At 40.4% G+C, this 26,542-nt stretch overlaps 1 protein-coding gene across 1 annotated transcript in view; it reads left to right on the top strand.

Annotated features, from left to right (window-relative positions):
* Positions 1–26,542, top strand: part of LOC103125982 (T cell receptor alpha chain MC.7.G5-like) — a 578,475-nt gene that overhangs the window by 315,329 nt on the left and 236,604 nt on the right. The window lies entirely within an intron of this gene.

Below are 26,542 nucleotides of genomic sequence, written 5' to 3'. Positions count from 1 at the left end.
CTGCACTATTCCAGCCTTTAGGTCCATGATTAGTCAATAACTTGTTTGGCTTTATATGCTAACTCTCTTTTCAGCCAGCATGCCAGATGATGCCAACCAGACTTTCCTGGACAGACAACCCCACCAATATGTCCTGGAGCTCTGATTTCCCAGAACCCTGCCCCACTAGGGAAAGAGAGAGAGAGGCTGGGAGTCAGTGGAGTAGAAATTACAGAAGCCAGACCTTCCACCTTCTGCATCCCACAATGACCCTGGGTCCATATTCCCAGAGGGTTGAAGAATAGGAAAGCTATCAAGGGACGGGATGGGATATGGAGTTCTAATGGTGGAAATTGTGTGGAGTTTCACCCCCTCTTATTCTATGGTTTTGTCAGTGTTTCCTTTTTATAAATTAAAAAGAAATTAGATTTAAAAAAAAATTTCCGTTTGTGAAAATCCATGAAAGAATATGCTAAATTCAGTCTCAATCACTTTTCACTACCTTTGTATCACTAAAGATTCCATAAATAATTATCTCCTGTCCCCACTGGAATTCTTTTCTTTTTTTATTAAACTTTATTTATTTTATTTGATAGAACAAAGAGAAATTGAGAGGAAGGAGAGATAGAGAGAGAGAGAGAGAAAGAAAGACACTGCAACACTGCTTTACCACTCATGAAGCTTTCCTCCTTCAGGTAGGGGTTCCAACCTGGGTACTTATACATAATAATAGGAGCACTAAACCAAGTGAGTCACCACCCAGCCTGTGGAATTCTTATGTTGAAACATAGGTATTATTTGTTACTCAACAAAATTAAGTATAAGTTTCAGCTAGTAACTAAGTCCATTTCTTTTAAAATCAAAGTTTTTAATCAAAGTGCTACCTGCACTATTCAGAAAGTCAATAATATTACAAAGATCTGTTTCCCCTCTCTATTCGGGGAAGGCCATCCTTTTCGACCTAGTGAGCAGCTTCATGAGGGACACACATGGAGCAGTGAGGGGGGAGGAAGGGGACACCCACCTAAGCCAGCCAGATCAGCTGAATCAACCCTGGTGATCAATGGGGTGACAGATGTTGCAGCCAGATCGCCCTCACATCCAAAGATCTGTTCCCTCTCTCAAGAGAACTATAATAACACTCTACCACCAACTTCCACTCCAATTCGATTCTAGCAATTTCTAAATAACATACCTTAGACATCATCTATTTACTTCCTTTTATGGCAGCATAGCACTATTATCCCTGTCCTAATATATTTATAGAACACTACTATTGTTCTGTGTTGATCATCAGTACATATATAATTATGACCATGCAAATATTTTTACTGCCCAAACACAAGAACACTAGTTACTCTTCTTTCTGATACAATTTGTATTCATAATTGCCTCATTTATTGGTCTATAACAATGATCTATTTTTCTCTGAGTTTCAGAAAAGATTTTAAAAATAGTTATTCATAGTTTCTCCCATATGCTCCAAGCACATCCGGTAGAGTATCAGGGTTCGGTTTGGTTTTGTTTTTCCCCTAAAGATTCCCTGACTCTGAATTTTACCATTAACCATGTTGGAACCAGTTGCTCCTTGGGCTTATACACAAGTATCATTCGAGAACTTTTTCTTTTCCATTACTCATTGTGTTAGCTATCTTGCATCTGGAATGTCATTTATCTTCATTGCTGGTTTTATTTCTTCTTTGTGCTAAAAACAGTTCTCCAAAATCTCCATAACAAAGGATCATGAGATATTTTTTCTCAGATCTTTGCATGTCTAAAAATATCTTTATTTTACCCTCACACTTGATTGCTATGTTGACTAGATATAAAATTATAGGTTGAAATTCTCTTGGTCTTTCCACTTATGGGAAAGAAAAATAGTTTTCAGTGATTTCTGTCTAATAAGAATGGTGAGAAGCACTTAGTTGTTCCTTCTGCAGCCCTCTCCTATATTTTAAAGGCAGCGTTCCACTGTTTCCTAGTATTCAGGACTGCTATTAAAAAGTTTGATGCTGGGCCAGTTGTGGTGCACCTGGTTGAGCGCACATGTTACAGAGTGCAAGGACCCAGGTTCGAGCCCCCGGTCCCACCTGCAAGGGGAAAGCTTCAAGAGTGGTGAAGCAGGGCTGCAGGTGTCTCTCTGTCTCTCTCCCTGTCTGTCACCCCCTTCCCTCTCCATTTCTGACTGTCTCTACCTAAAAAATTAAAAAAGAAGAAGAAGAAGAAAAAAAAAGTTTGATGCTATCTTGAAACTTTCTCTTCCATGACTTTCCTCTTCTTTCTGAACAGATCTAGGATTCTGTCGTTTCCTCTGATATTCTAACATTCTGACTCAGTAGTTTCTGTATAGGTAGAAAGCACCTCCAGGCTTCAGAAATTCAGTGTGCTTGGGCACCGGCATCAGGCGTATATGGCTTGGTAGTTTCTACTGCTCATCCAATGGTTAAGTTCCTGAGTGTACACACACCTTGTCCTGGGATAAGGCTATTGCCTGGGAAATGAATAGGTACAACTTGCTATTCTGATATTTGTAAGGAATTAATAAGAATGAAACTCTTCCTCAGCAAGAAGAGACCTTTTCATTAAAATGTCAAGTCAAATGATTGCTTAATGGGTGTAGGAAAGTAATATTTTTGCAGAGGCACAGAGAATACTAGAAATGGTGCTTTTTTACTTGTGTACTCATGTTTATGGGGAGTCTATTGTGAGGTAGGCACCAGTAAGACAATGATACAAAACAATGAGCAAGGTAAAGTTCCCTCCAATCATAAGATCATGAAGAAAGAAAAATAAAAATACAGAAATAAACACATTAAATCACTTTGTAAATATTTGTCAAGCAGATATTTTTAAACCTACTAATTAGTTATATTCTAAGTCTCTTAATTATAGCAGTGAACAAAATAAACAAAAAAAAATTACGTATATGGAATAAATACTCCAATGAATAAGGTAAGCCTGGGGGGCCAGTGGTGGTGGTGCTCCTGGCTGAACATGTGTTACAACGTGCAAGGACCCAGTTTCGAACCCTAAATCCCTACCTTCAGGGTGAAAGCTTTGCAAGTAGTGAAGCAGTGCTTCAGATGTTTCTCTGTCTCTTCCTCACTTTCTTCCCCTCTCCTCTCAACTTCTGGCTGTCCCTATCCAATAGTAAATGAAGGTTTAGAAAATAATAAGGTAAGTCAAATGTTTTAAATATCCAGAGGAAATAAAAGATGATATGTAAGAGTGTGAGTGAAGCATACTGTTATCAAATAGAGAAAAATTCTCAAAAAAAAAAATTCTCTAAGATGATTTTTAAGATGAACTCAAAAGAACACGACAGAAAGGTTGTATTGGGAGAAATTATTCTAGGCACAGGAGAAATAAACACAAACAGCTTAAAATGGGGAAAAACCAGTGTACTCTGAGAACAGGTACAAAAAGCATAATAGTTGAGACAGAGGTTGGTATAAATGATCCCTAAGAAAGGCCATAGAGAATCTGACACAAGACATGGTGAGTCAGATTTGAGATTTATATTAAGTATAATGAGTAGCGACTGGAGAATTATAAATAGGTCAGGGGCATGGTGTGATTTACCTTTTGAGCAATATTTCTTACTCTTGTGTGGAATGTAGATAAAAAAGAGAAGAGTGAGAGAAAAGGAAGAAAGAACATTGAGTAAACTGTTAAAATACCTCAAACAAATATATAGATATATTTGTATAGTGGTTTGAACTGGGAAGGGAATAACTTAGATCAAGGAAATATTCAAAATATGAGGCAGTGACATATTATTCTGCTGATAATTTTGTCTTTGAAACAGTCAACAACTGAGCATACATTCAGAAAAGAGCTATTTTAAGGGGATACTTTAATGTTACTATTAATAGGAACGCATATCTAATTTATAAAGCTATAGATTTTCATGTTCAAATCACCAAATAAATGCAAATGATTCACTGGCAGTAAAGTAAGCTCCAAGGGATTGCCTTACAGTCTTACTTAAAATTTAAATGAGCTCTTTTTGCATCAGCCCTGAGGTAACTCAGGTTTAAAATTTTTTCAGTAGAATTAGCATATGTCCTGGTTACATTCCTTATTAAGGGAGTGCCTAAATCTCTTGTAGGATAACACATGCATAAAAACCTAAAAAGTGCCTGTGGAAAGACTAATATTGCACCTGCTAAAACAAAGCACTGAGGGAAGAAGAAATATTTTCAGAATCACAACATCCTCATTCTCTAAATAAACTCAGAGAAGCGCTTCAGAGTTTCATTTATTCACCTTAAAAATCACTACCATTGGATGGAGAATCTGAAGAGTCTTTGTAAATGAAGCACTAAGAGTGACCACATTTTCTGGTACACAGAGACACAAGATTTTCCCAAGGATTACCTCCCTGCTATATTTCGGTGTGTGTGTGGGGGGTTCTTTCATGTGATATTCTATATGATAGCACCCTCTGGAATTTTATTTTACAGAGTCAAGTCAACTAGACAGTGTTTACACACACACAAACTCTTGAAACAATGGCATTAGCAGGCACTCATCAATTTCAACTGAATTTATTTATATATCATTGACTACTATTTGGATTCGCCACTCTTAAATATGGTGGTAGGAGGGAATGAATTCAGGACAGAATGCACATGGGATACTGTTGAATAGCCTACTAAATTCCCTTGTTTTTCATTTATGTATTGAAGGGTATCTAGGCCCATTGTCAGGAGAAAAAATGAATGAACAAGTATTGAAATACCTTTTATTCAGGCCATGCCTCAGATAAATGAGTCCTTCTTCTTCTAGCGTTTGCCCTTCTTCCGTAGCCAGTCAACAGCGTCAGGTTGAGCCTGATGTAAAGTTTCAAGACCTCCTTTGAATCTGGAGAGGTGGCAGTCGTTGACTATGAGTCCTATCAGGTAGTAAATGCAAGTGTCTTCCAAAGAGATTTAAGGTATTAGAGAAAAAAAAAACTTTCAGAGTACTATTCCACACCAGCATCCTAGAACTCACAGGCAGGAGGTGCTATGTGAGAGCGTAAAATATTCTCTTCTTCATCATGACCCTCCTGTCCTTTTGTAAAAACTTTACTAGTTTATCTACTGCAGAGGAAGTATATAGAGTAGTGAGGGAACAAAAGGAGAATCAAGTAAAAAAGAAGATTGGCTGGAAGACTGTCCCACACAATAGGCCTGATTTAACTAAATGATTCTAGGTATTGCTGATCCCCTCATGGCTGTTCTAAACTTTATTATGAGTATATGGACCTTTGATACTTCACAGAATTAGGATCTGGAAGAATTAGAAGTAAAAGGTTGTTTACTGCAAAGTTCATTCCATCTATAGATGCAGGCTTGTCAATGGGAACAAGAATGGGTGCTCAACTTGAAAGGGTCTGATCCTACCTCCATGCCTCTAGAGAGGGATATGGTTTCTCAGTAGCCTATTGCTTCCCCATTTCTAGGAACCATCTTCACTACCTTCTTCTGTCCTAGTACATTGACTCTCCTCTCCTTTGTCAATTCTTGAGTCTTGGAACATTGTCCTCTTCTCCCGTTAAAGAGAGAGGTAGGTCTTGTCTTCTAAATCCCATTTCACATCAAGGACAAACATTCATCAGAGATGATTTCATTTCATTTGCTTAAAATTTATACCATTCAACTATCGATAACTTATGGAAATTTCTTATGTCTAAAGATAATGAGTCTTACATGAATTTCTGCTAATAAAGAGACAGTTTTATAGCAATTTATTCAGACAAAAAGCATCAAGGCACAAAGCCGGTCCTAAAGCTTTAGGAGGTGTGGAAGAAAGAGATAGAGAGGGGGGGAAAAGCCGTATCACCAAAGTTTCTTCCAGTACAGTAAGGATCAGGCTCAGCTACAGGCCATGCATGTGACAATGTAAGCACACTACCCAGGTCAGTTATTCTTACCAGCACTAGCAGGAGATGTCCAAAATAGTATTAAAATAAAAGTGAGTGTCATGGTTGCCTGAAGGATCTATCAAAAACTTAGTGTCACTCACCAATAACTTGTTTTTCATTGTCTCTTTTTTTTTTCTCTTCTATTTTCCTGAGGGTCAAGAAGATTCTCCAAAAATCTATCTCTACTATTTTCAGATGTGGCTGTAAATTTCTCAGTCCTTCTTACATCAATGAATTTTCATTTCAAGTCCATTACTCCTGACGAGAAGCCAGGGCTGTAACTTGATGCGTCTAAAGGGACTGTTCTAATATCTTTCATGTTATTAACAGTTGAAACAGTGGAAAACAGCAGCAGTGAGGTTTAGCCAATGATGTCTTCACCAGTGGATAAACCTGGCCCAGACTTAAGGCCAAAGCTGAAAATGAAGCTGTCACTTTGTTGTTTTTTTTTTTTTTTTTCAGTGTCAACAGTGGCTCTTGGATCTAAGCTGCAGGAAAACAAATAGTAGCTAGGAGCCACAATGTGGAACCAAAAAAAAAGCAACCACCTTGGAAAGATGCTTCTTGTGCTTGTATCAGATGCTTCTTGGCATAATTCACAGTCCATCCACCCCACCATTTTTGCAGTCATTCTTGTGACAACCAGACATCTGCAGTCTCCTTCTGGCTGGATGCATGTGTAACACATCAGCACTTTATCTTAGCAGCTATGACTAAGACTAGAGAGGTGTGACCCTTACTTCCTAAACAAGTTTTATTTGACATCAAAGTTTGGAGACACCTTGGAACTTGATAGGTACTCTTGTCATGAAACATACAATCTCAAGACCATTTTTGAGCAATGAGAGAAAAACCAAAGTGAATGGTGTTATCTTCACCAGACTCCTACACACCCATAAGTGGAAAGTCTAAGACAGGGTTCATAAGTCTCCTCACAAGTTTCCAGAAAGGTCAAACATGAGTGTGACAGTGGTCAGCAACTCTGTAACTCACCTTTGGTTCTTCCCACTGCCTGATTCTATTCCCTTGCCCACTTACTCCTGCCCTCTGGGATCATGTCACAAATGAACACTCGGCCTTTACACCTTTGTATTCTGTTCTGCTTTCAAGGGAATATAAGTGAAGACACTGTCCTTTGTTACTGCTGAAGAGAGAATCCACAGAGTGGAAGACATGAAGGACATGCAGAGACTTGCCCTTCTGCTCTCAGAAGTATGTCTTCCCCTTAAAAGGAGTCAGTCCTGGGGTCAGTCAGTGCAGCTGTCCCAGTGGCTCTCAATGACAGCTGATATGTGTCTTGAGCTTCCTGTTTTTAAGTGATAAAAACAGCTATGTGTCTCCACTAAAGAAAAAAAATCTAATAACTAAAATATATAAAGAGCTCACCAAAGAGCAACATAAAAACAAATGACCCTATCCATAAGTGGGGAGAGGATAAGAACAGAAGATTCATCAAAAAAAAAAGAGAGAGAGAGAGAAGAAATATTCCAAGTAATTGATTATCAGAGAAATGTAAATGAAGACAATGAGCTACCACTTTACTCTTATGAACATGTCTTACATCAGAAAGGGTAGTAACAACAAATGCTGGAGAAGCTGCAGGGGTAGAGGAACACTGGGAGGAACAGTAAAGAACACTGCACTGCTGGGAGGGGGGTGTAAATTTGTCTAACTTCTCTGGAGAGTAGTCTGGAGAACTCTCAGAAGACTAGAAATGAGCCTACCCTATCACCTGGCAATTCCTCTCCTGGAGGTATATACTAAGGAACCAAACACATTCATCCAAAAAAAAAGATTTCTGTAGGTTGGATTTCTGGAGCTGTGGCTACAGAGTAACAGCAGACTCATATTGCTCTCCCTGTAACTAGAAGAAGTAACAAAAATCACCTGGAAACTCAACAGAATGCAACCAGGATTCCTTCAAATTCACCACGCCACAGGTGAGTACAGACCTTTGTAGCTCATGGATAGAAAAGGGGCTTGGGAGAGATTCCCAGGACTAAAACCCATACTCAGGGATAGCTGGTGCTAAATAGGGAGATAAGCAGCTGAGGTGCACCACTTCCAGCTCTGAATTAAAGTGACAGTAACTGTTAGGAACAACAACAACAACAATAATAATAATAATAAAAGTCACCTAAAAACTCACCAGTTTACAACTGTGACTTTGTTCCACAAAGGCTTGAACAACAGCAAGGAGACCCTATATTGACATCAAAGTAAAAAAAAAAAAGAAAAAAATTAAACAGCCTGGTGATTCAGGATAAAAATATCTCCTACCTCACAACTGTAACTCCTTAAGTAACTCTCTTGGCCACAAGTGGGTGTGGAATAAAAGGTCTCAAAACTTAAGAAGCCATGCTCAGTGACAGCAGCTACCATTTTGCTACTTACAAAACAGCACATGGTTGGAAGAAGAAGGCAGGGAACTTGGGGGGAGCATAAATCTTTCTTTTTCTTTGAAAACTAAGAGGAAAGGAATTCTCCAAGGCCATAACCCCCCCCCCCCCAGAGGCTAGAGCAATAACAGGGAGACCCTATACTGACATCAAAGATACTAAACCTGCCTGGTAACACAGAATAAAATTCCACATGGACCATTGACATCAGCATGCTCCTTTCTTTCTTTCTTTCTTTCTTTCTTTCTTTCTTTCTTTCTTTCTTTCTTTCTTCCTTCCTTCCTTCCTTCCTTCCTTCCTTTTACTTTTTTTCTTTCTTTCTCTTTTTTATTTTTTATGTGAGGAGTATTAATGATTTACAGCAAGTACATTTGTTGGTACATGTGAATTTACCTTTATCATCTTAAATGGAGCTTGAAGGGATCAATGTTTTATGTGTCTGACAGCCCATTAATCCTTTTCAAAAATCAAGCATCTTTCCATCTAATAAACCCACAGGTGAAAATAAGGAGACAGCACAAATATAGTTAAGAATCTCCTCAGAGGGAGTCTGGCGGTAGGGCAGCGGGTTAAGCACACGTGATGCAAAGCGCAAGGACCAGCATAAGGATCCCGGTTCGACCCCCCAGATCCCCACCTGCAGGGGAGTCACTTCACAGATGATGAAGCAGGTCTGCAGGTGTCTATCTTTCCCTCCCTGCCTCTGTCTTCTCCTCCTCTCTCCATTTCTCTCTGTCCTAACAATGACAACATCAATAAAAACAATAAAAAAACAAGGGCAACAAAAGGGAAAATAAATAAACATTAAAAAAAAATCTCCTCAGAGAGTTAACAGAGTCAGACTTCTCCAGCCCAGCTTTTTCAACATCCTCAAATGCTTGTTCTGTGAAAGATTCTCAGGTGCACAGAAAGATTCTAAAGTGTAAAGATGCCAAAACTAATCATTCACGTGTGTCCACTTGTTTCTGGTAGAAATCACTGCCCTCCTCTAGTCAAATGAATGAACGTGTGGGGGAACCGTTTTCTCCATCAGTTGTGGCTGTTCTGCACCTGATCCTCAGCCATAAAATCAGCAGCTACTGATAAGAGCACTTAGACATTCAAGCTCCTGGATGATGCTGGGATACTGGCAACTACTAGAAAATAAGGAGAGACTGAGTTCAGCTCGGGCTCATGTGTCTTACACTATATCTTATTTCTATTAATCACGTCATTAGACCCTACACTTTCTCTCTCCCCCTTGCCCTCCCGGAATAGTTACATAAAATTAACTGTGGATATATATAAAAACTTTTAAAAAGTTAAAAGAAAGTACTTTTTAAAACATAAACATGTATATAATAGTATTTCTAGGCTCATGTTATACAATCTCTTTGCAAAGTCTAAAAGGCAAATCACTATAGTCCGAATCCTAGTTTTACCACAGACCTGGTAGCATAACTTCAGAAAATCACTTAGTCACTTTCAGCTTTGGCTCATCACTTGGAAAATCAGGATAATCATATACACCCTGCTTTCAGCAGAAGATTCTAGCAATACTGAGATGACAAAATAAGTATTTTCTAAAAAAGAGAGAGAGAAAAGAAAGAAAGAGAAAGAAATGTAAATCAAAATGAATGTAGTCATCTAGGAATTGAATGCACATTATTTTCCTAATAAGCTTCAAGATGACACTTTTTTCTCTTGTAAAATTTCAAGTACAACCATGCAATTGAGCCAGCACCAAATTGCTACCTTCCCATACCCAGTTGTCATTAGCCTGGCCTTGCAGCCTTCTACCATTCAGCTAATTCAATACCATCCCACTCTAAACCCAGTTTTTAGAACTACCAAAGAGCTTATTTCCTGGCATTCTCTCCTGAGACATGCATCCGTCAACTTGCTGAACCAAGCTGTCCCACAATGTCTACCCTCTCTTTCAATAGAGGATAAATAAAATATTCTGGGGAATGACTAACAAAGTAACGACCAATGTTACTGTATTTTTACATCTTTATGCTTCATTACAGCTCTATTCTCAGATTTCTTTGAAATGTTAAGAAGAAATGTTTCCTTCAACCTCAGATTAAATATCTACCCTCCATTCTCCTTATTACCTATGAAATATAGTGGTATTACATTTCCCAGTTTTTACATTCTCCTATTTCTCTTACTTATTTCCTTTGGGGTGCACTGTATATTTCCAAAGATTAATACAGCTGAGCTGCAGTTTTTTTGGTACTACCAGCAAATATCTTAACTAATAAACTATATTGTTCAAAAACTTAAGACATGTATCAACACAACATTGATTTGTGGGCTGGCAGAATAACTCAGCTGAGTAATGTGTTGCTTTTTCATGTGTGTGATTCAGGTTCAAGCCTGCCCCCACACGTTAAGAAGGCCTCAGGGCTTTGGTCCATCTATGTATCTTATCTATCTACCTCTCCTTTTCACTCTCCTACTGCTTCTCCCTCTGCCTCTCTATCTAGAAGAAAAAAATTATTTATGTTTCTACAAAGATATTTTGCAAATATCTGTTCTTAATTCATAATTGAGACATTAAAGTCAATATAATAAGATTGAAGTGGGGTGTTAAGGTCTGGCAATTAACCTGTTCGGTAATGTGGGCTTGGATTTGGGGTCAGAGAGGGGGAAATCTGTCCACCTGAGATAAGAACTAATTTTAGTTGTAAGAGGGTAAAGTTGCCTACCCAAAAAGAACTTTATAGGAAAGCCTGAATCTTTGTCAGATAGTTTCTGCTATAAAGTAGTGTAGGAAGGAGAACAATTAAAGCAGATATTTGATGATTTCAGGTTGAATACCTAACTCAGTACTTGAGAGGTTCTGTTTCCATTTCTGGTAAGCTATCTGCATATTCCTCAAACATAGTTGGGTTAAATGAGCAAGAGCTCAGGGATAGCAACAGTTCTGGAACATAAAGTTGTTTTTTTAATTTTTTAATATTTATTTATTTATTTTCCCTTTTGTTGCCCTTGTTGTTTAACATTGTGGTTATTATTGTTGTTAGTTATTGATGTTGGATAGGACAGAGAGAAATGGAGAGAGGAGGGGAAGACAGAGAGGGGGAGAGAAAGACAGACACCTGCAGACCTGCTTCACCACTTGTGAATTGACCCCCCTGCAGGTGGGAAGATGGGGGCTCGAACCAGGATCCTCACGTGGGTCCTTGTGCTTTGCACCACGTGCACTTAACCTGCTGCGCCACCACCAGACTCCCTGGAACATAAAGTTTTAACCCCTGAGTATCAGTAACTTACTGACATGCAGCAGTCATTCACATGCTGAGTTTAAATCTATTATCTTTCGAGTCAGTCACCACACTCTACCTTGTTTAAGCCATTTAATCATTGGCCCATTGTTTGTTCTGCTTCACACCTAAACCTACCCCTTGAGACCTGGAATTTTGATGTTTTGTAAATATTGTTAATAAAAAGACCCGGGCCCTAAAAAAGGATGTTTTGCTGGTCTGTCCCCACTTCTATAGTGGTGCATGCTCGGGGAAGTCGCCTCTCATCAAACTCAACTTTCTGAGGAATCTTTTGGGTAATATTGCATTTCTGGCCCCAACAATGAGACAATGTAGTGCAAAAACAGTCAGCTTTGGGACTGTGTGGTGGCACACCAGGTTAAGTGCACGTAGCATGAAACACAAGGACCCACGCAAGGATCCTGGTGTAAGCCCCCAGCTCCCCACTTGCAGGGGGAATCACTTCACAAGTGGTGAAGCAAGTCTGCAGGTGTTTCTCTATCTCTCTCTCCCTCTCTATCTCCCTCTTCCCTCTCAATTTCTTTCTGTCCTATCGAATAAAAAGGAAAAATGGCCACCAGGAACAGTGTATTCGTAGTGCTGGCAGCAAGCCCCAGCGATAACCTTGGAGGCCAAAAAAAAAGAAAAACCAGCAGCTTCAAGACTAACACAGAAAAACAAGCAGCAACCTTCCCCTTATCACTGCCTGCCTGTGAAAGAGCATTAAGTCCAAAAGACTATTAGAGCAAGCCTCTTAGCAGTTAGGACCCACTAGCTGATACAAATTTAGTGGACCAAGACCTAGAAGCAAGGACAGATTATTAGGTCATTGCTTGCCCTCACTGAAAAGCAGCAATGGCAGAGACTACCCCACTCTCCAAATGGAGGCTGGGTCAAACTACTATGCCACTCAAGGCAGACAGGTACTGAAATTAATACAGCCTATAATGTCCCCAGGTGTGACCATGGACTGCTAGCTCAAACTGACAAGGACAAAGAAGTTACACAGGCTCCTGTGCTAAATAGAAATATATATAGGCCCTGGGTCAGATCAATGGGGCAAGCAGTTAATTGTATTTCTATACTTTCTTCCTGTGTGGAAGTTACTCTCTGCCCTAATCCAGCTTTCTAGCCCAATTCTAAACTCTGATACCACCTTCCCAGACAATATTTTTATTCCACTTGCATGTTAGCTATCAAGCTCAAACAAATATTACTAAAATCATGGACCCTATGGAATATAGCTAAAATAGTCTTCCTAACTTCTTCACACGTGAAGACTCCTAGTTTCATCTGCTCTATTTCTGTATTTAGTTTTCTGTTTATTAAACAATTTGTACTGCTTTATCTCTTACTGCCTTTCAGCCACTAGGTTGCAGCTGCTACTGTGACACTATCCCGCCTTCCCTGAGCAGATGACCTCACCAATGTTTCCTGGAACCTCACCTTTTCAAAGCCCTACCCCACTAGGGAAAGATAGAAACAGGCTGCGGGTATGAATCCAGCTGCCAATGTCCCTGTTCAGTGGACAAGCAATTACAGAAGCCAGACCTACTACCTTTTGCACTTCATAAAGAATTTTGGTCCATACTCCCAGAGGGGCAAAGGATAGGGAAGCTTCTAGTGGAGGGGATGGGACAGGGAACTCTGGTGGTAGGAACTGTGTGGAATTGTACCCCTGTTGTCTTGCAATCTTGTTAATCATTATTAAATCACTAATAAAAATTTAAAAAAAGATTATTATGTCATTAGTGGCTTTATCCCTAGTGGTAAATGTTGGCCTCCCGGGGTTCACTCCTGCTAAGGAAATGCTACATTAGCAGAAAGCTACTTCTTCTTCGGTCCTAAAAAATGAATACGGAGATATATAGTATAACAAAGAATCTCTTCCCTTTGACTCTTGAATTCCCCTTCCTAAAATTTCCTTTCTCTTTTCCTTAGAAAACAAATTAGATGTATACTAAGATTTGTGTTTTCTAAACGCCTATGAGAAATTGATCTTTAAGATGCATTTATTTTTAGAAGGAGATACATACACCAGAGCAATGCTCATGTCTGCCATATGTAGACCCCCAAATCTGGGGTCTTGGATATTGAAAAATATATTTAAAATAATGTAGAAAAAGGAGAAACTTAAACAACTATTAATAGAAATATTGACTTTAAAATCTAGGGTACAGTCACATGAATGATAAAAACCATTAAAAAACATACTACCTAGCTGGGCTGGGAGATAGGTCACTGAGTATAACTTCAAGGTCGTGAGGTCAAACCCTAGGACCACACAAAATCATCTCCAGGAATAGTGGAACAATACTAAAGTCTCTACCTATCTACCTTCAATTAAAAAAAGAATGTCTATAAGACAGTCGGTCTAGGATCAATGAAATGACACACATGTAAGGCCTCAGTGCCACAAAAAAAAAAAAAAAACTTTATTTAAACCACATTACCTAGATTTATGACTTCAGCCAAAATGAAACAACAGAAGTTAAATTTACTTTCTGTCTGAAATAACAACAGTAATAAAATGCTCCAGACAAGTTACATGAAGCAGCAACCTTGAAGATACTATGCACTAGGCATTGAATGGCAGTAGTCTCTGAAAGCTGAGAAGCAAATAGAGTGGGTCCCAATGTTGGCCCCCTAAAATACTGATTGCCTTGACACTTTCTATCCGTGGCACAGAGGGAAGAAATTGAAGGTAGCAGAATCCAGTGGCTCCTCTGAGTTGAGGAGACAGCAATGAGCTAGGAGGAGTTAGAATGCCCCTGGAGGAGTACAGAGAGGGAACACTGCAGGTCTTCAGAGTCCCTACCCAGTGCCATCAGAACCCTTCTCAGGCACGTGGAAACTGCCCCCAAACCAGGAGGAGAACCACTCCCCCAAATTAGAAGGAAATAGTGCTTCTTCTGGTTCATTTAGAATTTCGAGAGGTGTTGTTGGTTGCTTGACCCATGGATTCCTAAATTCTATTTATTTATTTATTTATTTATTCATTCATTCATTCATTTATTTACTGGATAGAGACAGCTAGAAAACAAGAGAGGAAGAGGAGATAGCGAAGGAGAAGGGGGGCGGGCGGTAGCGCAGCAGGTGAAGCGCACGTGGCGGGAAGTACAAGGACTGGTTCAAGAATCCGGGTTGGAACAGCCTGCTCCACACCTGCAGGGAGTTCGTTTCACAGGCCGTGAAACAGGTCTACAGGCATCTTTCTCTCCTCCTCTCTGTCCTTCCCTCCTCTCTCAATTTCTCTCTGTAACTATCCAATAATAACAACAGCAATGGCAACAACAACAAGGGTAATAACAAGGGCAACAAAATGGGAAAAATGAGCTCCAGAAGTAGTGGATTCCTACCTAGTGCAGGCACTGAGCCCTAGCGATAACTCTGGAGGCAAGAGAGAGACAGAGAAAGAGAACACACTGTAGCATTGCTTCACCACTCAAAAAACTTCCCCAGCAGGGGCTCAAGCCCCTGTGCACTTAATCAGGCGTATCACTCACTACTCGGCTCCAATTCCTGAATTCTTTTTTTTTTTTTTTTTTTTTTGCCTCCAGAGTTATCGCTGGGACTCTACGAATCTACTGCTCCTGGAGGCTATTTCTCCCTTTTGTTGCCCGTGTTGTTTATCGTTGTTGTTATTATTGTTCTTGTTATTACTGTCGTTGTTGGATAGGACAGAGAGAAATCAAGAGACGAGGAGAAGACAGAGAGGGGCAGAGAAAGACACCTGCAGATCTGCTTCACAGCCTGTGAAGCGACCCCCCTCCCCCACAGGTGGGGAGCTGGGGGCTCAAACAGGGATCCTTGTGCTGGTTCTTGTGCTTCGTGCCAAGTGCCCTTAACCCACTGTGCCACCACCCAGTTCCCCGATTCTTAAATGATTCCATACATTATTCCACTCTGGCTTCTATCACTAATGACTATTGGTTCTTTTTAAATAAAAATAAAATCACTTTATATAAATATTTAGGGGGGTCAGGCAGTAGTGCACCTGGTTAAATATAAACATTATAAGTTCAAGCCCCTGGTGAAGCAGAGTTGCAGGTGTCTCTGCCTATCTCCCTCTCCCCTCTCCATTTCTCTCTGTCTCTATCCAATTATAAATATATAAATAAATCTAGGCAATGGCTCTAGCTATTATAACTTAATGACATAGGTTATAAACCAAAGAAATGTCAGTCACTTGTGGCACTGACAACACAATTGTGAACTGTTAATTATTAATCTGTCTGACTTTGTCTCCCTAATATCACCAATGCAATCACCTTTAAAAGCATTCTCTTCTCATCCCTGAGTGTATTTGCACATAATCTCAAGTTAGGGTGAATTCAAATCATATTGACACTTCTTAATAATGTGCCTTCATATAAAGCAAAGCCCTTCCATTTAAATCAATTTTAAACCTCAGTTTTACTCACCAGACTGGTGTTCGAGCAGATAAACCTTTGCACGTTCACAAAAAACACAGGAGTTCACTAAGAAAGCCTTAGTGAATCAGGGGGTGCAGAGTAAGGCTCAGTTTTATGATAAAGAAGAGCTCAGATCAATAACCAAAAACCTACAGAGACTCAGACATCTCGATTCATACACACTATAACACTGAAGACCAAACCCAATACCCTATATCCCAGCAGGTACTAGCATGGGCCAGATGCCTCAGTCAAAGTTAGGAACCTCTTTAAGGCCTTGAAGCACTTGGATATTACCCCAAGCAGAAAGAAGAGGAGATTAAATTAGTAGAGAGAATTTTGAACTGACTTAAAATTATAACTTAACTGAAAAAAAAAATCCTATATTTGCTTAAAGTAAGTTATCAGATACCAGGCAAAAATCACAAGTGGAGTTAGAAATTAAGTTGTCATAGACAGTAAAACTGTCTTGGCTTGTGACATCTGAATAAACGGTGAGATGTTTACCCACCATATCTCTATTCACCAGACCAGTCAGATTCAATGTTTTTTCTGTTCGAACTCAAATGAAAAATGTTTGACATAGGGATTACATACCCCCTCCAGCCATGAGCTGTTTCTAAGGCTGGGAAATGAAAACACCACAACTGAAAGCCACTAACCTAGATACTTCCTCAAAGAAATGGCTTGGGCTAGTATGAAATATGCTGTAATCCTAAAACCCAGGAGTTTGTTCCTGGAGGCACCGGGAAAGAAGACATATTCCCTGCTAGGGGCCCACTGACAGGATGTTAAAATGAAGGCAGTGATTGGCAAACAGCAGTTTCAAACACGCACAGGAACAAACACTGAGAACAGTAAACACATAAGATAATTCATCTGGACACTTTTATGTGCTGCATGTATAGGGTTTAAAATAACATTCCAACTTAAACTGAAAGCATTACTATGTAAATGTCGCCACTAAGTCAAATGAAAGAGTAAATACCAGTCTTGCAAATTGGTCTCCCTGCAGGGCACTCCCAGGCTAGGATTGCAGGCTGCATGCCTAAGAAACGTCCTCCCCTCTCTCAATCTTCTGGGTTGTGACAGCAAACCCATTGACCAACATATGTTTTGGCGTTTCTGAACAATTGACTTCCAAGGCCTCGCAAATATTTGTTCTCAGCTTGCTTAGATGCCTCTTAGGAGCCACGGTTGCTGATAAAAGGCATCATAAATCTCACCCCAAATCTGCAGTCTCTTCAAAAAGAGACTGGGTGTCCCATGCACCGCATGGTTTCTGTACAGGTCTTGTTGGTCCTCTCCGCCCATTGGCCACACCAGCTGAAGGGGCTCAGCCACCACCACCAGGTGTCACCAAGCACAGGTACAGAATGGCTGAGTAGGAAAAATGAAGACCTCGTATTTTTTATCATTCCCTATTGTCACCCACTAAAATGTACATTGCTTGTTGATCTCATCTCACTGAGTTATGTTTCAAGGGTTGAAAGGACCCAGCCTGCAATCCTCTTAATGCTTTGAAATAATAACTCAGAGAACAGATGGGTATTGTCTACTAACAATTCTTGATGGAAATCAATTTTTATGAGCCCCCAAATATCATTGATTCAGCCCCCTATTAAAAGACAAGTTAAAACTACGTTATTGTTTCTGTTGTTGAGGGGAATTTTAGGAACTTATTGACAGGAAGAGTTTTCTCTCACGCACAAAAATACAAACACACTAACACTAGGAAGAAAAAATATGATGCAGTACAGAAATTAACAGCAGAGGTTCAGGGAAGTCAGGCAGTAGAGCAGCGAATTAAGCGCACATGGCACAAAGCGCATGGACAGGTATAAGGATCCCGGTTTAAGCCCACAGCTCCCCACCTGCAGGGGAGTCGCTTCACAAGCAGTGAAGCAGGTCTGCAGGTGTCTGTCTTTCTCTCCCCCCTCTGTCTTCCTTTCCTCTCTTGATTTCTCTCTGTCCTATCCAACAATGACATGAATAAAAATAATAATAACTACAACAATATAACAACAAGGGCAACAAAACAGAATAAATATTTTAAATATATATTTTTAAATAATAAAATAAATAAGAGCACAGGTGCTGAGGACAGATTGCATTCAGATATTTCCTATGTTAGTTGTATAATCTTGAACAAAATTATACCACCTCCATATATTTCTGTTTTTAAAAAAAAACTGTGTAATAATAGATAATAAGTATCTCACAGGATTGACAGTATCTTATCGCAAGGGTTTGATTAAAGCCAGTCATTATCTGCAGACAGGTTAATAAGTTAAGCGTTTTAATGAACAGTTAGAAGCCAGTGACTATAAAAAGTGCTCTAAATGTACCCCTCATGTAGTACATTGAAAATAAAGTCTTCTTCTGATGTTTACTAGCTAAAAAATAAATAAATAAAGCAAAGAGCTGTTATATAACACTGAAAATATTGTCCAAATGCTTCCAAGAGCTATGAACCAGGAATGTTTGTTGCAGTAAGCTCACTCCTGTGTTTGTTTGAGAACAGTGGTTATTGTAATTCTAAACTTTGTTTACAGGGGGAGGCTGTTCTGACTCATCCACCTCATCCGTGATTAGTAAGTGGCTAAATAACTACATTCCTGGGTTAGGTCTAATTTATTCACTCAATATAAAAAGGCTGCAAATTCTCCTAAATTTGGGGGCATAGCTTCATTGCAAAACTAAATTTTAAAAAAAAAATAAAGTGATTCTACGTAAATTGACTTAAAATCACAACGCAATCTCTATTAGAAATGACAATATTACCTTCTCCCTGACAGCATCCACTTACTTTCAGATTAATTCAGTGTTTATTTTTCCAACTTCAAAAACATCCAAAAACCCGTGAAAGAGGGAATGTCTTCTCTCATTTGAAACAGTTACATCAGGGTACTTTTCAAACAGCTTCGATATTTATCCTCTTTAGCAGGTAGCTCTTATGTGTTCTGAGAGCCTGATGATGATAAATGAAATCCAAAGTGTCCCCAACCTTTGGATCTGGCAGGCCTTGTAACTTGCTTAGGCCAACAGAAGCTGGCAGAAGCGGCAGTATGCAAATTCTGAGCCCACATCTTGTGAAATCTTGCATTCCCTGACCTGTTGTCAATGGAAAGAACCCCACGGGACCAGGTGGTGGTGAACCTAGTTCAGCACAGTTACAATGCACGAGGATTCAGGCTCAAGCCCCAGATCCCCACCAGCAAGAGGAAAGCTTTGCAAGTGCTGAAGCAATGTTTCTCTCTCTCTTTTTCTCTCCCCCTCTATCCCCTCGCCGTCTCCCCCTCCTGCCCCCTGTTCTGGCTGTCAGTATCTAATAAACAAATAAAGATAATTGTAAAAGTAGCTTAGAAAGAGAGAGAAAGAAAGAATCCTAGAGACTGTGTGGTGGCACATATGGTTGGGCGCACATGGTACAATGCAAGCCCACCGTCCACACCTGCAAGAGGAAAGCTTCTCGAGTGGTGAAGCAGTCCTGCAAATGTCGCTCTGTCTTCCTCTCTATCCTGACTTTCCCACTTGATTTCTGGCTGTCTCTATCAAATACATAAATGTAATTAAACAAAAAGAGAGAGACTCCAGGAGGTCTTCCTGGAGTATGAGAGAATACATGGACCAAGCCCAAACTGACCCAGTCTCAGCTGAGGGCCTTGACAAGTGTGAATCTAGCCAAGATCAACAAATCTGACCTGCAACAAATTCGTCCCAGTGAGCCTCAGGCTCATAATGGAATCTAGCCAAGACTTGAAGAAACACCTAGTTGAGTCCCTCTTCAGTTGCTGAAGCAGCAATAGCAATTAATCTAGAATCTCAAGGTTATTATGCAGCCATTAAGATGACTATATTAGAAATGTGCATTGTCCCGGAAGAATGTTTATGATAGATTGAAGAAGGATGTTTATGATAGATTGCAGAATAAACATTTTTAAAAATTCAATTATTGTAAGATTCAGTTTTCTAAAAAAGCAAGACAAAAAAAAATAAACATTTTGTGATGGCACAGCCAGAAAGCATAATCTTTACAATTTAGAGACAGAGTTGTGGGGAGCCTGGTGGTGGCACACCTGGTTGGTGGCATACCTGGTTGAGCGTACATGTTAGAGATAAAGCTGCTTGGGGCCTCTCTAAGGAAAGGCTCTTGGTAGGATATTAGCAAGCAACACCCTCCCCGGCACCCTGCAGGTATCGTGGAAGAGGGGTCAGAAGCCAAGATGTCCCCTTTTCCATCTGACTGCTAAAGCCAAGAAATGCACTGGAGACAGTGGTTTAGCTTAATCCCCCCAGAGCCCGGCTTCAGCATCCCCTGGGCCCACTCTACAAGTTGAAAGATGGGGAAACTCAGGACTCTCCTCTCTTTCATCCTCTCTCTTTCACTCTCATTCCTATGCTAATAGTCCCAAGCTTTTGTTGGGGTCACAACATCTTTTACTCTCACTCTCTTTCTTCTTTGGGGGAGGGGGTCTACATACCTTTAAAGTATTTATTTTCATCTCTTTTCTATTCCTGCTTTGCTTCTTCTTTTGCATTTTACTTTTGATTTGTGATTTAATGATGATTAGCAAGATTATAAGATAACAGGGGTACAGTTCCATATCGTTCGTTCCCACCACCAGAGTTCTGTGTCCCATCCCCTCCATCAGAAACTTCCCTATTCTTTATCCCTCTGGGAGTATGGACCAAAAATTTTATGGGGTGCAGAAAGTGAGAGTTCTGGCTTCTGCTTTTCCACTGAACATACACGTTGGCATGTGGATCCTGTTTCTACATTTAGATCCCTGTTTGTACATGCTTAATTTCAATAAGTACCCATCTCTGGGTCTCTTGTAATTCTTCCATGAAGATAGTCTAGAATCCTCCCAGTGAAGCTCCTGTTCCTGCCTATTCCCCTGCAACAGAGCCTTCCACCCTCCCCTAGCTTTATTTATTCATTAATGGTAGAATGAGAGGAGACAGTGAACAAGAGTGCCAGTCTGGTACATGAGATGCCATGGATTGAACTTGGGACCTCCTGATTGTAAATTCAATTCTTCAGCCATTGCACCACCTTCCAAGCCACTATAGACGGGATGGGATTTATTAAAAGAAACTAAAATGACCAAAGCCTAAGTAGCTTTGAGAGTGCTTTGGAGCACTTGAAAGCTTCTGATTGAGGACAGAAAGTTCCAGTGGTAAAAAGAATATGTATTTCAGATTCTGAAATTTGCTGCTACAGAGAATGAGAAAAAGAGGGAGAGAATGTATGCACTTGTGCCATTAATTCCATCCCTATGTAGGCAGTTAGTGGAAATAAACATAAATATGCATAAATAATTACATTGTAATTTTTCATTTTACTGTTTTTATTATGTCAGAAATTTGGGACAACACAAATGACTGCTGGCAATAGAATGGTTAAATAAATTATGCCAATTTCTCTCCAAACGCAGCCATTAAAACAATACTAATGATCTGGAAATACTCTTGCTGCTGAGGGGAAAATGCCATAAATTAAACTGAATATACTACATTGTTACAAGTTTATAAGTGGCCATATACAAAACTAACACAGCAAGTTGTTAACAAAGCTTATCTCTGCATGTTTGAAAAGTGGACTTTTATTTTGTCCTTCATTTCTCCTCTGTTTTTCTACTGTAAATAATGACTGAAATCAGAACAACAACACAAAGAAAACATACTATAACTACCTTTAAAGACTTTTGGCTAAGGAAGAGAAGGGACAAAGCAGAAAGGTTTGTGAGAAAAAGCAAAAACACCCATATTTATTCACCTCCCTAGTGACACTGAATTTGAGACTGTCAAGCAAAAGACATTTTAACAGGGGTAGGAGACAGAATAGATAACAGGACAGAATATTTTATGTGTGAACTAGAATGATCCAATAAAGATACAGAAAATGGCAAAGCAGAGGAGAGAGCCTCACCTTAGTAGTCCAGGACTTGGCCTAGGGTGAGGGGGTTCACTACAAAATGGAAGCATATAAATGAGAAACATCAAATGTGCTAGGAAATCATTCATTCCCTAAATAGAAGGAAAAATGGGTCAGCATGACAGATGCAGCCGAATTGGCAGATTTCATGTAAGAAGATGAAGTTGTATTCTGATTGCTTCCTTTTCTTAATGAGATAAGAGTTGAGATTATTACTTGAGTGTGCAGAAAGAAGGAGGTAAACTATCTATGCATTGTCTTGTTCTCCTCTTTCTCACCTTATGTGCAAAGCAATGAAAATTTTATATATGTGAGAGACCAGAGAACCACTCCACCATTTTATGTTGAGTCAGAAATAGAACTCAAGGCCTCACAAGTATAATGTATTTGCTTTATGCTGAGTTGCTACCAATTCCCTAAGTATTCTTAATGATTTCTCTCCTTTTCAAAATAAAAAATGGGGGGAGAAGTAGGGTTATAGAACAGGTTTCTAGTCATATTGAATTTACATTTTTGGTGAAACATATATCAAAAGCAAGAGATTTACTAAAGATGTGTTCATCATGCACTATGTATGATCCTAAGGATAGTACCCTGAGAAAATGAACAACTTTCTAAGGTTACAGGTGTCCTTCTGCTAGTCTTCCTGGAGAAACCATGAAATAGCCTGAAAGAAGAGTCTAGGTGGGGGCTGAAAAGATAGTACAACTGTTATGCAAAGAGCTTTCCATGCTTCCAAGGTCCCAGGTTCAATCCCAAATACTACCATAAGCCAGAACTAAGCAGTGCTCTGGTGAAAGGAAGAAAGAAAGAAAGAAAGAAAGAAAGAAAGAAAGAAAGAGAAGGAGAATCTATGTGGGAACAGACTTTAGGCAGGAAGTGGATGCAGGAGCCAGGGTGCAAGAAGTTAAATAAGGAGTGGTGGAGTGAGGTCCAAGTCTAGAAACAAGAGTGTGGCCCTAAGTCAACCTGTGTCCAGGCTGAGAGGAGAAAGAAATAAGTTTACCCATGCCAGTAAAGAACCCTCACCCTTGTGGCAGCCAGCTAAAGCTGAGGTTTCTAATGTGCACAGCTTTCCTCAACTAAACTCTAGCAACCCTAAATCCTACAATTTCACACTTAGAACAGTGGGCTGGGGCAGGAAACAGTAAGGCATTGAGTGTGGAAATCACTGGCAGGTGCCATTATCTCCCTTTTGTAACCTCCACGGAAGCAGATGGTGGTTGCCATATTGGATCTCAGTTTCCATGGTAACAAGTCCTGGGGACAAATCATTGAAGGGGGGTTCCACCCTCCTCTGACTAAAGACTGAGCCAGCTAGAAAAAAAGTCACATCTCTCAGGAGTATAGTATTTGATCCAGCATAAACAGCCCTGGCCTTCAGTAACACACATCTCATTTCTAACAACCTACCCACATCCCTACAATCAGCAAAGGCACCAAGACCTCCTAATTCACAGGCAGCTCACGAATGGGTACCACTGCCTGCTGTGTTCCTTTGCTGTCTCAAGACCTGTCACACCGGGCTCTCTCCCCACCCTGAAGTGTGTGCTCGCTCCACAGTCCACATGGGCTGAGGCTTCCTTCCAAGATGACTCTGGCACTGAAAGTCTGTACAACTATGGTGAGCACTTGTGACAGTGGACCCCTCATCTTATCCAAACTTGTTCAAAATCACTTTGACCTGGAACTCTTGACTGGTAACCACAGCAAGTCCCATTGAACAAATTATAGTTGCTGCAAGATAACAACTGAGAAACCCTTGCCTCTCAGGTACATATGAATAATGGACAAACAGGAGCCAGACATGTTCAGCTGTGAACCTCCGTGGCTGTGAAGTTCTACTCAGACCCAGACCCTCACTCATCACTAGACATAATGAGGAAACAAAAGAGAGTCTCACCTGCACCAGCTGCACCTGTGGATCAAGACAACCATCTGGGAAGTACCCCAACGATAACAGAGCTGTGTAAGCTAACTGAGGAGGACTTCAAAGCAACTATCCCAATGTTGTTCACCAAAATGAGATCAGTAGGAAAGAAAATCAACAAATGCATTAAGAAGTTGTAGAAAGGGCCAGAGGACGGTCCAGTGCTAGGTTGTCTCTCTGTTTACTTATCCTCTCTACCTATATGAATGAAAAAAAAAAAGCTGTGAAATCACACACATGTGAGGCCCCTGCTAAAGGCTGAGGTGAACGTCCCTGGTTAGCATTACAGGAAAAGATGACTATAAGTTTCATATATAGAACCTTCCCAGATATCACCCTATGTGTCTTTCCTTTTAGCTTTTTATATATTAAAACTAACATGAGTCAAGCACTTTCCTGAACTCTGTGAGTCATTCTGCAGAACTACTAAACTGGAAGGGAGAGAAAGTCTCCTCCCTGAATCTGGAGCCAGATGGTTAGAAGTCAGGGTGCCCAGGGGCCCCTAAATTAATCAGTGATGTCTGAAGCAAAGACAGTCTTCAGAGGCCTGTGCGTTGACCTTGTGAAGTCTGACATCACTCCCGGTGTTTGGGAAGAGAATTTGCTGCAGGGCTAGTCAGAGGGGAGCAGAAGAAACTAAGCCAATGGCACCTGACACCTGCAGTAACCGACCATCCCCTATGAAGCCCAGGAGCAGGGGTCTTCTGGTCTCTTCTCTTTCCTAGAGGTCCCAGTGAGATTTAGAAGGCCAATGATTCCAACAGCAGGGTCTGCAGGAGAGAGGAGCTGTGACTTCACTCTAAAAGAAAACACTGTTATTGATTAATATTTGAAAGTTACAAATAGCTTCCCAGCAGGGGAAGATTTGTCTCATTCTTCTCTGTAATTAGAATGACTGTTCAACAAATGGATGTTATTCAGTGAACTTCCAAGAAGAGGCTAGATTCATCAACCTCATCAGCTCGCAATTATATCCAGAGATCTGCATTGCCAGACTAGCCATGCCCTCCAAGACAACACAGAGAGCACAGTGGTGGCAAAAGTCCAACCCAGAAACCTGGGAGCCAGCAGAAAGAAATAAAACCCTCCCAAGCTGCAGAAGCCAGGAGAAAGCTATATACAAACTGAGAAAATTACTAGAAATGGGAACCGTCAGTGGTTGTCCCTTTGGGACCTAGGAAGGAAGCTACTGATTATTTTTAGAAATATATTCCCACCACTGGGCTCAGAGAATAGAGAGGATGGTGCACTACAGATGTCACTCATCCTCCTCCCTGAATCAAGTACCTGAGACAATTGGGCAGCAAATGATAAAAGCTCTCGCTGAAAACAAAACAGATTGTTTTAAGAATAGCTTGCTGTCTGAGCATGGTCTCCCAGCCAACTCCTTCGGCTGTTCACCTGGGCTGCACATCCCAGATGGGACACTTCTTTTTATTTATTTATTTATTTTTATTTAAGAAAGGATTAATTAACAAAACCATAGGGTAGGAGGGGTACAACTCCACACAATTCCCACCACCCAATCTCCATATCCCACCCCCTCCCCTGATAGCTTTCCCATTCTCTAGCCCTCTGGGAGCATGGACCCAGGGTCATTGTGGGTTGCAGAAGGTAGAAGGTCTGACTTCTGTAATTGCTTCCCTGCTGAACATGGGCATTGACTGGTCGGTCCATACTCCCAGTCTGCCTCTCTCTTTCCCTAGTAAGGTGTGTCTCTGGGGAAGCTGAGCTCCAGGACATATTGGTGGGGTCTTCAATCCAGGGAAGCCTAGCCAGCATCCTGGTGGCATCTGGAACCTGGTGACTGAAAAGAGAGTTAACATACGAAGCCAAACAAATTGTTGAGCAATCATGGACCCAAAGCCTGGAATAGTGGAGAGGAAGTGTTAGGGAGGTACTCACTGCAAACTCTAGTGAACTTCTGCTTTCAGGTATATATTTTGCAGTAGTTTATGGATACGTGTGAACATATGCTGTCTCTCACAGAAACTGGTGTATATCTAGGTTTTGGGACTTTGTTAGAAAGTGAACCACCTGAGATGAAATTAGAGTATACTATGAAAGGAAAGGTCTCACCAGAGTAATGAAGCTGAAGGGTTGTCATTCCACACCTGAAGTCTCTGGACACAGTCTGAAGTCAAGCATGTTGAGGTGGCAATCGTTGCATTGGTTAGGTTGTGATCGGCAGATGCAATATTATTTGATATGGATTGGGAGAGGCATACGGGAAAGTGGGCCCTATTCAAGGGTTCCAGGACTGGGGGAAGTAGGGGCTCTATAGTGGAGATATGAGGTTCCTGCTGTCTTAAGGTTCAGAAAGACAATCGATAGTTAATGTTATCATCACATTATTTGTTAATTGGGTTAACTTTGAAAAGTCCTTTTGTTAGGATTTGCTGTACAGTACCCAGTATCTTGTATATAGCTGTGCTATTGGATGCTTCTGATCTACTTGGTCTAGGCTTTTGAGAGAGTCCGCATATCAAATACACAGCCTATATATTAAAAAGATTCAGTTTGTGTTTTGAAAAACTTTGAGACATACAATTGATTTTCCCCCTCTCATATTAATTAACTAGTGATTTATATGTCTACATTTTGCTAGGAGTGTACATAAACACAATTCCCACCACCAAAAGACTGTGACCCATCCCTCCCACCCACTCCCACCCCCCACTGGCCCAGGAAGCTGCATGTCTACCCCTCACCACAG

This window comes from Erinaceus europaeus, chromosome 16 (genome assembly GCF_950295315.1).
Source record: "Erinaceus europaeus chromosome 16, mEriEur2.1, whole genome shotgun sequence".
NCBI classification, from domain to species: Eukaryota; Metazoa; Chordata; class Mammalia; order Eulipotyphla; family Erinaceidae; genus Erinaceus; species Erinaceus europaeus.
Note: the sequence above shows the minus strand (reverse complement) of the source record. Positions and strands in the feature narration are given on the sequence as shown.